We start from the raw sequence: 13,169 nt of genomic DNA on the forward strand, positions 1-13,169 counted from the left end.
ATGAAGAAGTGATTTCAGATTTTGATGAAGATTGTATTGAACCTGTAGATTGTTTTTTGCAAGATGGCCAATTTTACTATATTGATCCTGCCAATCTATGAGCATGGGAGATTTTTCCATCTTCTGAGATCTCCGATTGCTTTCTTCAGAGGCTTGAAGTTCTTGTCATACAGATCTTTCACTTGCTTCCTTAGGTCCACACCAAAGTATAGAATATTATTTGGGACTATTGTGAAGGGTGTAATTTCCCTAATTTCTTTCTAGGCTTGTTTATCTTTTGAGTAGAGGAAGGCTACTGATTTGCTTGAGTTAATTTTATATCCAGCCACTTTGCTGAAGTTGTTTATCAGCTTTAAGAGTTCTCTGGTGGAAGTTTTGTGATCGCTTAAGTATCTGCAAATAGTGATATTTTGACTTCTTCCTTTCCAATTTGTATACCTTTGACCTCCTTTTGTTGTCTGATTGCTCTGGCTAGGACTTCAAGTACTAAATTGAATAGATAGAGAGTGGGCAGCCTTGTCTAGTCCCCAATTGTAGTGGGGTTGCTTCAAGTTTCTCTCTGTTTAATTTGATGTTGGCTACAGGTTTTCGGTATACTGCTTTCACTATGCTTAAGTATGGGCCTTGGATTCCTGATCTCTAAAAGACTTTTATCATGAAGGCATGCTGGATTTTGTCAAATGCCTTTTCAGCATCTAATGATATGACCATGTGTGGTTTTTTTTTCCTTGAGTTTGTTTATGTAGTGGATTATATTGACAGATTTCCATATATTGAACCATCCTTGCATCCCTGTGATTAAGCCTACCTGATCGTGGTGAGATCTGATTGTACTACCTGAGACCCCAACTATACCACTCCTGGGCATATACCTAGAAGTTGCTCCTACGTATAATAAGGACACATGATCCACTATGTTTATAGCTGCCTTATTTATAATGACCAGAAGCTGGGAAGAACATAGTTGTCCTTCAACAGAGGGATGGATACAGAAACTATGTTTTATATATACACAATAGAGTACTCTTCAGTTATTAAATACAATGAATTCATGAAATTCTTAGATAAATGGACGGAACTATAAAGTGTCTTCCTGAGTGGGGTAATCCAATCACAAAATAACTCACATGATATGCACTCACTGATAAGTGGATGTTAGCCCAAAAGCTCAAAATAAACAAGTTACAATTCACAGAGCACAGGACAGGAAGCTCAAGAAGAAGGATGACTTAAGTGAGGGAACAAAATGCTCACAGGAGCAATAAAGGAGACAAAGTGTAGAGCAGAGACTGAAGGAAAGTCCACCCAGAGACTACCTGGGGATTCACCCTATAAACAGTCACCAAACCTTGACACTGTTATGGAGGACTAGAAATGCATATCAAAAGGAGCATGCCATGGTTTTCTCTGGAGGGGCCCTGCCAGAGCCTTATACATACAGAGGCAGATGCTAGCAGCCAATCCATTGGTCTGAGCCTGGGGTCCCCAATGGAGGAGTTGGAGGGTTGTCCAGGGGAACTGAAGGGGTTTACAGCCTCATGGGAAGAACAATGATTTAGTCACAGGGACTGAAATATCAACCAAGGAGTACACATGGTTCCTGCCAAAAATGTGGCTGAGGAATGCTTTGTTGGGCATCAGTGGGAGGATTGGTCCTTGTTCAGGTGAAGGCTCATTACATGCCCCTACAAAGGAAATTGAGGAGGGGGGAGGGGGAGTGTGTCAGGTGGAGGGACATATACTTGGAAGCAGGGGGTGGGAGGAGAGGTTGGGGATTTGGGAGGAGGGGAATACCGAAACTGTGAAAGGTTTTAGCATTTGACATGTAAATGAAGATTATATTCAATAAAAATGGATTATGGGGAAAAAAGAAAAAGTAAAGAAAAAGAAAAGAAAAAGAAAAGAAAAAGAAAAAAGAAAAATTCTGAGAGACCCTGTCTCAAAAAGCAAAATGTGTTGAAACTATTGAACTGAATAGACCATTCTTAACAGTGATCAAAAATTTTGTATTTGTTCAATTATGAAAGGTATATACAAGTGCAAAGTCGAATGCACTCTTTACAAGTTCATATAGGGTTCAGTTCCTACCAGAGCACATAAGGAATACCTGTTGCAAAGTATGAAAAGCAGAAATCAGTACCCAGCCAATGAATAACACACTAGAAAACATTGTGATAAGAGATACAGTGCAGCCCATGACACTGAAAGTTTCACAGAACAGCCCAGACAAGACCAAGAATAGACACAAGTAAATAGGTCAGGGACATTTCTGGTACACTGAGACACTCTTCCAGGCATAGGTAAGATAACCTAATCAAAACAAACTTTCTGTCGGGCAATGATGCAGTGTCACTGCTTTGAGGGATATACTCAGATGCTAAATTCCCACAGTCCTGAGACTAGAAGGGACAAAGATCTTCCAGGAAAGTGTGTATACTAATGGTGCAGTAGCCGAGAATACAGAGTATAGGGAATAATAATGACAAATTGGGAGAGAGCAGATGAAGAAAAGTGTATCAGGAAAGAGGGGACAGAATGAATTTTTTTATACTCTATCATTTGCTCCAACAAATTAAAAATGATAAGCTAAAACTTATGTAATATCTGATGGCTACTGAATTCTCGACCTTCTGGCTCTTGCACCCTCTCTACCCATTATTCCCAGATGTTCCTTGAGCTATAGAAGCAGAAGCCATGATGTGAAGGAATAACAAAGCAAACCATATATATATATATATATATATATATATATATATATATATATATATATATATATATATATATATAAATGCATACATAATATCTACATACACACACATATATATACATATATGTGTGTGTATACATATATATATAAAAGAATAAGAAGCTATCAACTTGAATGAGGCATAGGAGGATTTCCAGAGAGGGTAGAAGGGTAGATTGGAGGATCCTGAGGAAGAAACATAATTTAATAATTAATTGGTGATAATATTAAGCTAATTTTCAATAGTCACCTAAGTCCAATCAAGAAAGATAAGGATTATGTACTTCCTAGCATCGTTACTTGTGAAACCTAGCCTGTAAACACACACACAGACACACACACACATACACACATACACACACACACACAAATATCTACACACTCACACAGGCAGAGCATGTACATACCCACATGAACACAAACATACAACTAAACTTACATGTATAAATGCATATATGTGCAAATGTCCATGTTGACATGAAAATAATACAGAGATAACCAGAGAAGAGAATGGAGATTATCAGGAAAAGGCACTGTTAAATTATGTGATATAGTGACACACTGAAAATGGGAAAATGGGAAAATGGGAAAATGTTTTGAAGGATAACTCGTATATTATGGAAACAAGATACATATTATTTGAAGTTGGGGAATATCATTTAGAAAAATGTTGAGAAAAGATGGCCTCTTAAGGATCTTCCTGCATCTTAGGCACTTGAACAAATGTATCACAAGCATGACAAAATTATTCCAGTTGTATATTGGAATGTTGATGTGGGCTTCACTTCTATCCCAATGTTTTAGCCATTTTCAAAGATTCACTCTTCACTCTCACTGTCCCACAGACACTCCTGTAAAACATTAGACTCTTAAGAATCGTTTTTTTCTAAATATCCCAAGCTGAAAGAATAGTTGCCTAGCAAGTATTAAATAGTCCTAATTATATTCTGGGAAAAGCCTCAAATTTGTTTCAGATTACTGGTGAAATATATTATTAATAAGTGAATCTCATAAGTGATTTAAACTAAAACATCTTTTGACAATAGAAGTGATGACGTCTCGATCTAAAGCAGTAGTTCCCAACCTGTGGCCACAATCCACTTGGTAGTCAAATATCCCTTTCACTGGGGTCACCAAAAACTATTAGAAAAAAAAAACAGATATTTACATTATGATTCAAAACAGTTGCAAAATTACAGTTGTGAAGTAGCATTGAAAATAATTTTATGGTTGGAGTTCACCATGACATGAAGAACTATTTTAGAGGGTTGTAGCATTAGGAATGTCTAGACTGCTTTTCAGAATTTTTGAAGGTAGAGATACTGAGGTCGCCCCATAAATCAAGAGGGAAGATGTGTGCATATTCTCATGGAGAATGAAAGACATATTCTTTCTCTAATAAAGTTTTTTGTGTAAAGGTCTAATTGCTTGTTTCCCATTATACTTTGTCTAGCTTTTCTCAGCTAACATAGAATACTCACTGGTGCAATCTCTTCCCTGTGCTGGAACCCCTTGTATGTAGAAGCATCCATCCATATGACTCTCTTGGAACAAAAGTGTTAAGAACTAAGGTTAGTATGTCCCAGCCAATAATAGCATAATTTTCTTTTAATCAATAAACTACAGAAGAATAACTTATTTTAAAACCTGGGTAAAATATTAGAGCTCTGATGATTCCTGAAATATAGATAAGTACATTTATCATGTAATATACAAGAAGAACAAAATATTAACTGAAGAGACTTGAGTCTCTTAATTTCCATGGCTGACTTCATTGCACTCTCCTTCCTAAAAGGTGCACATTTTTTGTTTATTTCTTACCTACAGCTGCTAGTCATGCTATCACTTTCTGGCCCTCTGGCATCCTTATCCCATCTAACTCACCATGGAATAGTAATATCCAATAATATCAATTATATATCCCTTAAAACTGAGGAAATTATTTTTGTCTTCCCTAATGAACAGCTCAGATTCCTAGGGCAGCTGAGTCTTATATGAAAATACTTGCAGAACATCTGGAAATACTATATCTGCTGCCAAAGCAGGGGATCATGCTTTAGGGTATTATATAAAAAAGTAAACATGGAAGCAGACATTAAGAACACTATTAAAGCCAAAGATTAGGTTATTTATGGTTGTTTTGTTTTTCCACTAATTTATTTATTAACTTTACATTCCTATCACAGCCCCACTACTTAGTTCAACCCTCATAAATTCCTTCCTCTTTTACTCCCTCCCCCTTTCCTCAGAGAAGCAGAATCCCCCCTTGGGTGCCACTCTGTACTGAGACATCAAGTCCCAGCAGGACTAAATGCATCTTCTCCTACTAAGTTACAGCTGGGCACTCCAGGTAGGGGAAGGTGATCCAAATGCCGATAAAAAATGCAGGCCGCAGAGGCAGACAACAGAAGCAGAGACAGCCTTCATTCCAATTGTTGGGGGACCCACATGAAGACCAAGCTGAACAACTGCAACAAATATGTAGTGGACCAAGGTCCAGGCCATGCATACACTTTGATTGGTGGTTCAGTCTCTGTGAACCTCCATGGGCCAGGTTCGTTTACTCTGTAGGTCTTCCTGTGCTGAACCTAATCCCCTGACTTGCTCAATCCTATCACCTCCACTTCCACAAGACTCTGCAAGCATCACCTAATGTTTGTCTGTGTGTCTCTGCATTTCTTTTCATCTTCTGCTGAATGAATCCCCTCAGGACACTGCTCTAGTAAGCTTCTATCTGGAAGAATAGCAGAGTATCATTCATTAATAGGGTTAAGGGTTACTTATGATCATATTAGCCAGTTCTGAAAAATACTTAAGGAAAGATATTTTGAAAAATTCCTATCTTACAGTTTTAAATATTTCTGAAACTGTTCTCTGAATATTTGTATTTGAAATCTCTATAATTTGGATCATAAGCTATCATGTAAAATGTCTTATTCACAACTCAGACTCTTCTTGGGATGTTAAAGTTTTGGCTTGTCTCTGGAATGGTCTTACAAGAGCTTCAAGTGCTTATCACTATTGCTATTACAATCTTACATGGAGCAACCAAGTCAGGAAGAAAGAATCTATGATAGAGCTATGGCTATAGTATATAATATAAAATAAAATTTAATTTAAAAATGAAATAGTATGTAATGATTTTCAAAAAACTCAGGCTCCAAGAGTCCATGTCTCAAAATCAAGCAATTTTTAGGACTTAAGTACCAGGAGGTGAAATAAAGGGAGGAATCCATAAATAAACCTTGAGATATTATCATAATGTGCACCTTATTTTTATTTATCTTTGTCAAAATTGACAGATTACCTCAATTTTATATGGAAATTAAACATGAGTAAAAGACATTGAGCCCAAAGTTTCTTTGACTTTTTTCTTTGCTACCATCCCCTTTATTTTCCAGTCTTGTCTTATTACTCTAGCTAGCATGTGAAACAACACATTGAGTACAAATGGAGAAAGTGGTTGCTCTTCATTTGTTCCTAGTTTAATTGTAAATGATTCCAACACACCATAATACTGACTATGTGTAGCTTTGTGTGTTTCATGTAACCTATATTATGTTGAAACATGCCCCTAATGTTTCTTTAGAGATTTTATCACAGAGATATTGGGTATTTTGAAAAGCTAACTATACATTATTTGACATAATCATGAGACTTTTATCTATAAACCATTTATGTGCTTCTTAATGTTTATTAATTTGTGTGTTGAACCACACGAGCACCACTGGAGAGAATCAACTTGATTATTGTAAATGTTCATTTTGACATATTTTTGAATTCTGTTTGCAAATATTTTGTTGAGACTCTTGTATTTGTTTTCACCAGCTATATTCACCTCTGTGTGTGTGTGTGTGTGTGTGTGTGTGTGTGCGCGCGCGCGCGCGCGCGCGCGCGCTCGCGAGCATGTGTGCATGCATGCCTGTGTGTGCACATGTGTGTGCATGTGCGTGTGCATGTGCATGTGGGTGTGCATATGTACGTGTGTGTGTGTTTGGCTTTAAAAACAGGTTACCATTAGATTTGAGGAAGAGTTTGGTTATGTTGTTTCCATTTATATTTTATGAAATACTTTCAGAATGTTGGTGTTAAATTTTTCTTATACATGTGATGGAATTCTATCTGGACTTGGAGTTTGTGTGTGTGTGTGTGTGTGTGTGTGTGCGTGCATGTGCATGTGTGTGTGTGTGAGAGAGAGAGAGAAAGAGAGAACTTATGATAGTTTTATTTTATTGCCTTTTATATATGCAATGCATTTATTCTCATTTAGTGTGATTATATAGATTTATACATTAATACATTTTTATTTATTTTTATTCGATATATTCTTTATTTACATTTCAAATGATTTCCCCTTGCATGTATCTCCCATTCCTGAAAGTCCCATAAGTTCTTTTCCCTCCCCCTGTTACCCAAACAACCCCTTCCATTCCCTGTCCTAGTATTCCCCTACATTGCTGCACTGAACCTATCAAGGACTAGGGGCCTCTTCTTCCTTCTTCTTGGGCATCATTTGATATGTGAGTTGTTTCTTGGGTATTCTGAGCTTCTAGGCTAATATCCACTTACCAGTAAGTGCATACCATGTGTGTACTTTTTGTGATTGGGTCACCTCACTCAGGATGACATTCTCCAATTCCACACACTTGCCTAAGAATTTCATGTATTCCTTGTTTTTAATAGCTGAGTAGTATTCTATAGTGTAAATATATAACACTTTCTGTATTCATTCCTCTGTGGAGGGACATCTGGGTTCTTACCAGCTTCTAGCTATTATAAATAGGGCTGCTATGAACAAAGTGGAACATGTGTCCTTATTACATTCTGGGGAATCCTCTGGGTATATGCCCAGGAGTGTTATAATAGGATCTCCAGTAGTATCATGCCCAGTTTTCTGAGGAGCTGCCAGACTGATTTCCAGAGTGGTTGTACCATCTTGCAATCCACCAGCAGTGGAGAAGTGTTCCTCTTTCTCTACATCCTTGCCAGCACCTGTTTTCTCCTGAGTTTTTGATCTTAGTCATTCTGACTGGTGTGAGGTGAAATCTCAGGGTTGTTTTGATTTGCATTTTCCTGATGACTAAAGATGTTGAATATTTCTTTAGGTGCTACTTAGCCATTCGATATTCCTCTAGTGAAAATGCTTTGTTTAGATTTGTACACCATTTGTAATAGTGTTATTTGACTCTCTGGAGTCCACCTACTTGAGTTCTTGTATAACTTGGAAAGTAGCCCTCTGTCAGATATAGAGTTGATAAAGACCATTTTCCATATTGTTGGTAGCCATTTTGTCCTTTTGACAGTGTCCTTTGCCTTACAGGAACTTTATAATTTTATGAGGTCCTATTTGTTAATTCTTGATCTTAGAACATAAACTATTGGTATTCTGTTCAGGAAATCTTCCCCTGTGCCCATGTGCTCAAGGGACTGCCCCAGCTCCTTTTTTATTAGTTTCAGTGTGTCTGGTTTTATGTGGAGGTCCTTGATCCACTTGGAACTGAGCTTAGGACAAGGAGATAAGGATGGATTGATTTGCATTCTTCTGCATGTTGACCTCCAGTTTAACCAACACCATTTATTGAAAAGGCTATTTTTTTTCCACTGGATGGTTGTAGCTCCTTTGTGAAAGATCAAGTGACAATAGATGTGTGGGTTCATTTATGGGTCTTCAATTCTATTCCATTGATCTACCTGCCTGTCACTGTACCAATACAATGCAGTTTTTAACATTATTGCTCTGTAGTACTGCTTGAGGTCTGAGACACTGATTCCACTAGAAGTACTTTTACTGTTGAGAATAGTTTTAGCTATCTTGGGATTTTGATATTCCAGATGAATTTGAGAATTGCTCTAACTCTACAAAGAATAAAGTTGGGATTTTGATGGGGATTGCATTGAATCTGTATATTGCTTTTGGCAAGGTGGCCATTTTAACTATATTAATCTTGCCAATCCAAAAGCATGGAAGATTTGTCCATCTTCTAAGGTTTTCTTGGATATCTTTCTTCAAAGACTTGAATTTCCAGTCATATAGATCTTTCTGGTTAGAGTCACACCAAGATACTTTATGTTGTGTGTGGCTATTGTGAATGGTGTCATTTCCCTAATTTCTTTTCTCAGCCTGTTTATCCTTTGAGTATAGGAAGGCTACTGATATACTTGAGTTAATTTTGTAACTAGCCACTTTGCTGAAGTTGTTTATCAGCTGTAGGAGTTCTCTGGTAGAGTTTTTTGGGTCACTTAAGTATACTATCATATCATCTGAAAATAGTGATAGTTTGACTTCATCCTTTCCAATTTGTATCCCTTTGACCTCCTTTGTTGTCTAATTGGTCTAGCTAGAGCTTCAAGTATTATATTGATTAAATATGGAGAAAGAGGACAGCCTTGTCTAGTTCCTGATTTTAGTGGGATTGTTTCAAGTTTTTCTCCATTTAATTTGATGTTCTCTTTTGCTGTATATTCCTTTTACTATATTTAGGTATGGGACTTGAATTCCTGTTCTTTCCAAGACCTTTAACATGAAAAGATGCTGAATTTTGTCAAATGCTTTTTCAGCATCTAATGAAATGACTATGTGTTTTTTTTCTTTGCGTTTGTTTTTGTAGTGGATATCATTGGTGCATTTCTGTATATTGAACCATTCCTGCATCCCTGAGATGAAGCCTACTTGATCATGGTGAATGATTGTTTGATGTGTTCTTATATTCAGTTGGCAAGAATTTTATTTAGTATTTTTGCATATATGTTCACAGGGGAACTTGGTCTGAAGTTCTCTTTCTTTGTTGGATTTTTGTGTGGTTTTGGTATCAGCAAAATTCTGGAATCATAGAATGAGTTGGGTAGTGTTCCTTCTGTTTTCTATTTTGTGGAATAGTTTGAAGAGTATTGGTGTTAGGTCTTCTTTGAAGGCCTGATAGAATTCTACACTAAAATCATCTGGTCTTGTGCTTTTTTTGCTTGGGAGACTTTCAATGACCACTTCTATTTCTTTTTTTAAAAATATTTTTATTTTCTATATTCTTTGTTTACATTCCAAATGATTTCCCCTTTCCCAGATCCCCTCTCCCCATATGTCCCAAAAACCTTCTTCTCTCCACCCATTCTCCAATCACATCCCTCCTTTTTCTCTGTCCTTATATTCCCCTCCAACGCTAGATCAATCCTTTCCAGGATCAGGACCCTCTCCATACTTCTTCATGTGAGTCATTTGTTATGCGATTTGTGCCTTGGGTATTCAGAGCTTCTGGGCTAATTAATATCCACTTATCAGAGATTGCATTCCATGTGTATTCTTTTGTGATTGGGTTACCTCACTTAGGATGATATTTTCCAGATCAAACCATTCGCCTAATAATTTTGTGAATTCATTGTTTCTAATTGCTGAGTAGTATTCCATTGTGTAAATATACCACATTTTCTGTATCCATTCCTCCTGTGAGGGACATCTGGGCTCTTTCCAGCTTCTGGCTATTATAAATAAATCTTCTATGAACATAATGGAGCATGTGCCTTTATTGCATGCCAGGGGATCCTTTGGGTATATGCCCAAGAGTGGTATAGAAGGGTCCTCCAGAAGTGTCATGTCCAGTTTTCTGAGGAACCACCAGAATGATTTTCAAAGTGGTTGTACCAACATACAGCACAACCAGCAGTGGAGGAGTGTTCCTCTTTCTCCACATCCTTGCCAACACCTCCTGTCTCCTGAGTTTTTGACCTTAGCCATTCTGACTGGTGTAAGGTAAAATCTCAGGGTTGTTTTAGTTTGCATTTCCCTAACGACTAATGATGTTGAACACTTCTTAAGGTGCCTCTCGGCCATCCAAATTTCTTCAGGTGAAAATTCTTTGTTTAACTCTGTACCCCATTTTTTAATAGGGTTATTTGGTTCCCTGGGGTAACCACTTCTATTTCTTTAGGGGTTATGGGACCCTTTAGATGCTCTATATGATCCTGATTAAACTTTGGTAGTTGGTATCTGTCTAGGAAAATCTCCATTTCATCCAGACTTTCCAGTTGTGTTGAGTATAGGCTTTTGTAGTAGGATCTGATAATTTTTTAATTTCTTCAGTTTCTGTTGTTATTTCTCCCTTTTCATTTCTGATTTTGTTAATTTGGATACTTACTGTCTCTGTGCCCTCTGTTTAGTCTGGCTAAAGGTTTATCTAAATTGTTGATTTTCTCAAAGAACCATCTCCTGATTTTGTTGATTCTTTGTATAGTTCTTTTTGTTTCAACTTGGTTGATTTCAGCCCTGAGTTTCATGATTTCCTGCCTTCTACTCCTCTTGGGTGTATTACCTTCTTTCTGTTCTAAAGCTTTCAGATGTGCTGTTAAGGTGCTAATGTATATTCTCTCCAGCTTCTCTTTAGAATCACTCAGAGCTATGAGTTTTCCTCTTAGCACTGCTTTCGTTGTGTCCCATAAATTTGGGTATGTTGTGCCTTCATTTTTGTTAAATTCTACAAGGGTTTTGATTTCTTTCCTTATTTCTTCCTTGACCAAGGTATCATTGAGTAAAGTATTGTTCAGCTTTCATATGTATGTGGGGTTTCTGTTGTTTTTGTTGCTATTGAAGACAACCCTTACTCCATAGTGATCTGATAGGAGGCCTGGGACTTGATCTTCTTATATCTTTTGAGGTCTGTTTTGTGGCCAATTATATGGCCCATTTTTGGAGAAGGTACCATGAGGTGCTGTGAAGAAGATATAATCTGTCGATTTAGGATGAAATGTTCTATAGATATCTGTTAAATCCATTTGGTCCAAAACTTCTGTTAGCTTCATTGTGACTCTCTTTAGTTTGTATTTCTCTATTTCTGTCCATTGGTGAGAGTGGGGTATTGAAGTTACCCACAATTATTGTGTGGATTGTGATGTGTGCTTTAAGCTTTAGTAAATTTTTTTTTATGAATGAGGGTGCCCTTGTATTTTGAGCATAGATGCTCAGAATTAAGAGTTCTTCCTGGTAGACTTTTTCTTTGATGAGTATCAAGTGTCCTTTTGTGTCTTTTTTGATGAGTTTTGGTTGAAAGTCTATTTTATTGGATATTAGAATGGCTATTCCAGCTTGTTTCCTAGGACCATTTGCTTGGAAAATTGTTTTCCAGACTTTTACTCTGAGGTAGTGTTTGTCTTTGATGCTGAGATGCATTTCCTGTATACAGCAAAATGTTGGGTCCTGTTTATGTATCCAGTCTGTTAGTCTATGTCTTTTAATTAGGGAATTGAGTCCATTGATGTTAAAAGATATTAAGGAATAGTGATTGTTGCTTCCTGCCATTTTCAGTGTAATTTTTATGTGTTTGTGGCTATCTTCTTTTGGGTTTGTTAAAAAAAGATTAATTTCTTGCTTTTCTAGTGTGTAGTTTCCCTCCTTTTGTTGGTGTTTTCCATTCATTATCCTTTGAATGGCTGGATTTGTGGAAAGATTCTGTGTAAAAGTTTTTTTGGTCATGAATTACCTTGGTTTCCTCTATCTATGATAGTTGAAAGATTTGCTGGATATATCAGTCTGGGTTGGCATTTCTGTTCTCTTAGGGTCTGTATGACATCTGCCCAGGCTCTTCTAGCTTTCGTAGTCTCTGGTGAGGAGTCCAGTGTAATTTGATAGGTCTACCTTTATATGTTACTTGACATTTTCCCCTTAATGCTTTTAAAATTCTTTCTTTGTTTAGTATATTTGGTGTTTTAATTATTATGTGATGGGAGGAATTTCTTTTCTGGTCAAATCTATTTGGAGTTCTGAAGGCTTCTTGTATGTTTGTGGGCATCACTTTCTTTAGATTAGGAAAGTTTTCTTCTATAATTTTGTTGAAGAGATTTACTGGTCCTTTAAGTTGGAAATCTTCACTCTCTTCTATACCTATAATCCTTAGGTTTGTTCTTCTCATTTTGTCCTGGATTTCCTGGATGTTTTGGGTCAGGAGCTTTATGCATTTTTTTTTATTTTCTTTGACTATTGTATCAATGTGTGCTATGGTATCCTCTGCATCTGAGATTCTCTCTTCTATCTCTTGTCTTCTTTTGTTGATGCTTGCATCCATGACTCCTGACTTCTTCCCTAGGTTTTCTATATCACGAGTTATTTCCCCTTGTAATTCTTTATTGTTTATACCTCCATCTTTAGATCCTGGATGACTTTGTTCAATTCCTTCACCTGTTTGTTGCATTTTCCCTTAGTCCTTTGAAGGCTTCTCCCTGTTTACTTGTTTTCTCCTGTATTTCTTTAACGGAGTTCTTTATGTCCTTCTTGAAGCCCTCCATCAGCATCATGACCTGTGATTTTAAATCCAAATCTTGCTTTTCTGATGTGTTGGGGTATCGAGGACATGCTGTTGTGAGAGAATTTGTTCAGATGGTGCCACATTGCTTTGATTTCTGTTAGTAATGTTCCTAAGTTTGCCTTTTGTCATCTGGATAT

This window comes from Apodemus sylvaticus, chromosome 2 (genome assembly GCF_947179515.1).
Source record: "Apodemus sylvaticus chromosome 2, mApoSyl1.1, whole genome shotgun sequence".
In the NCBI taxonomy this organism is placed as follows: Eukaryota; Metazoa; Chordata; class Mammalia; order Rodentia; family Muridae; genus Apodemus; species Apodemus sylvaticus.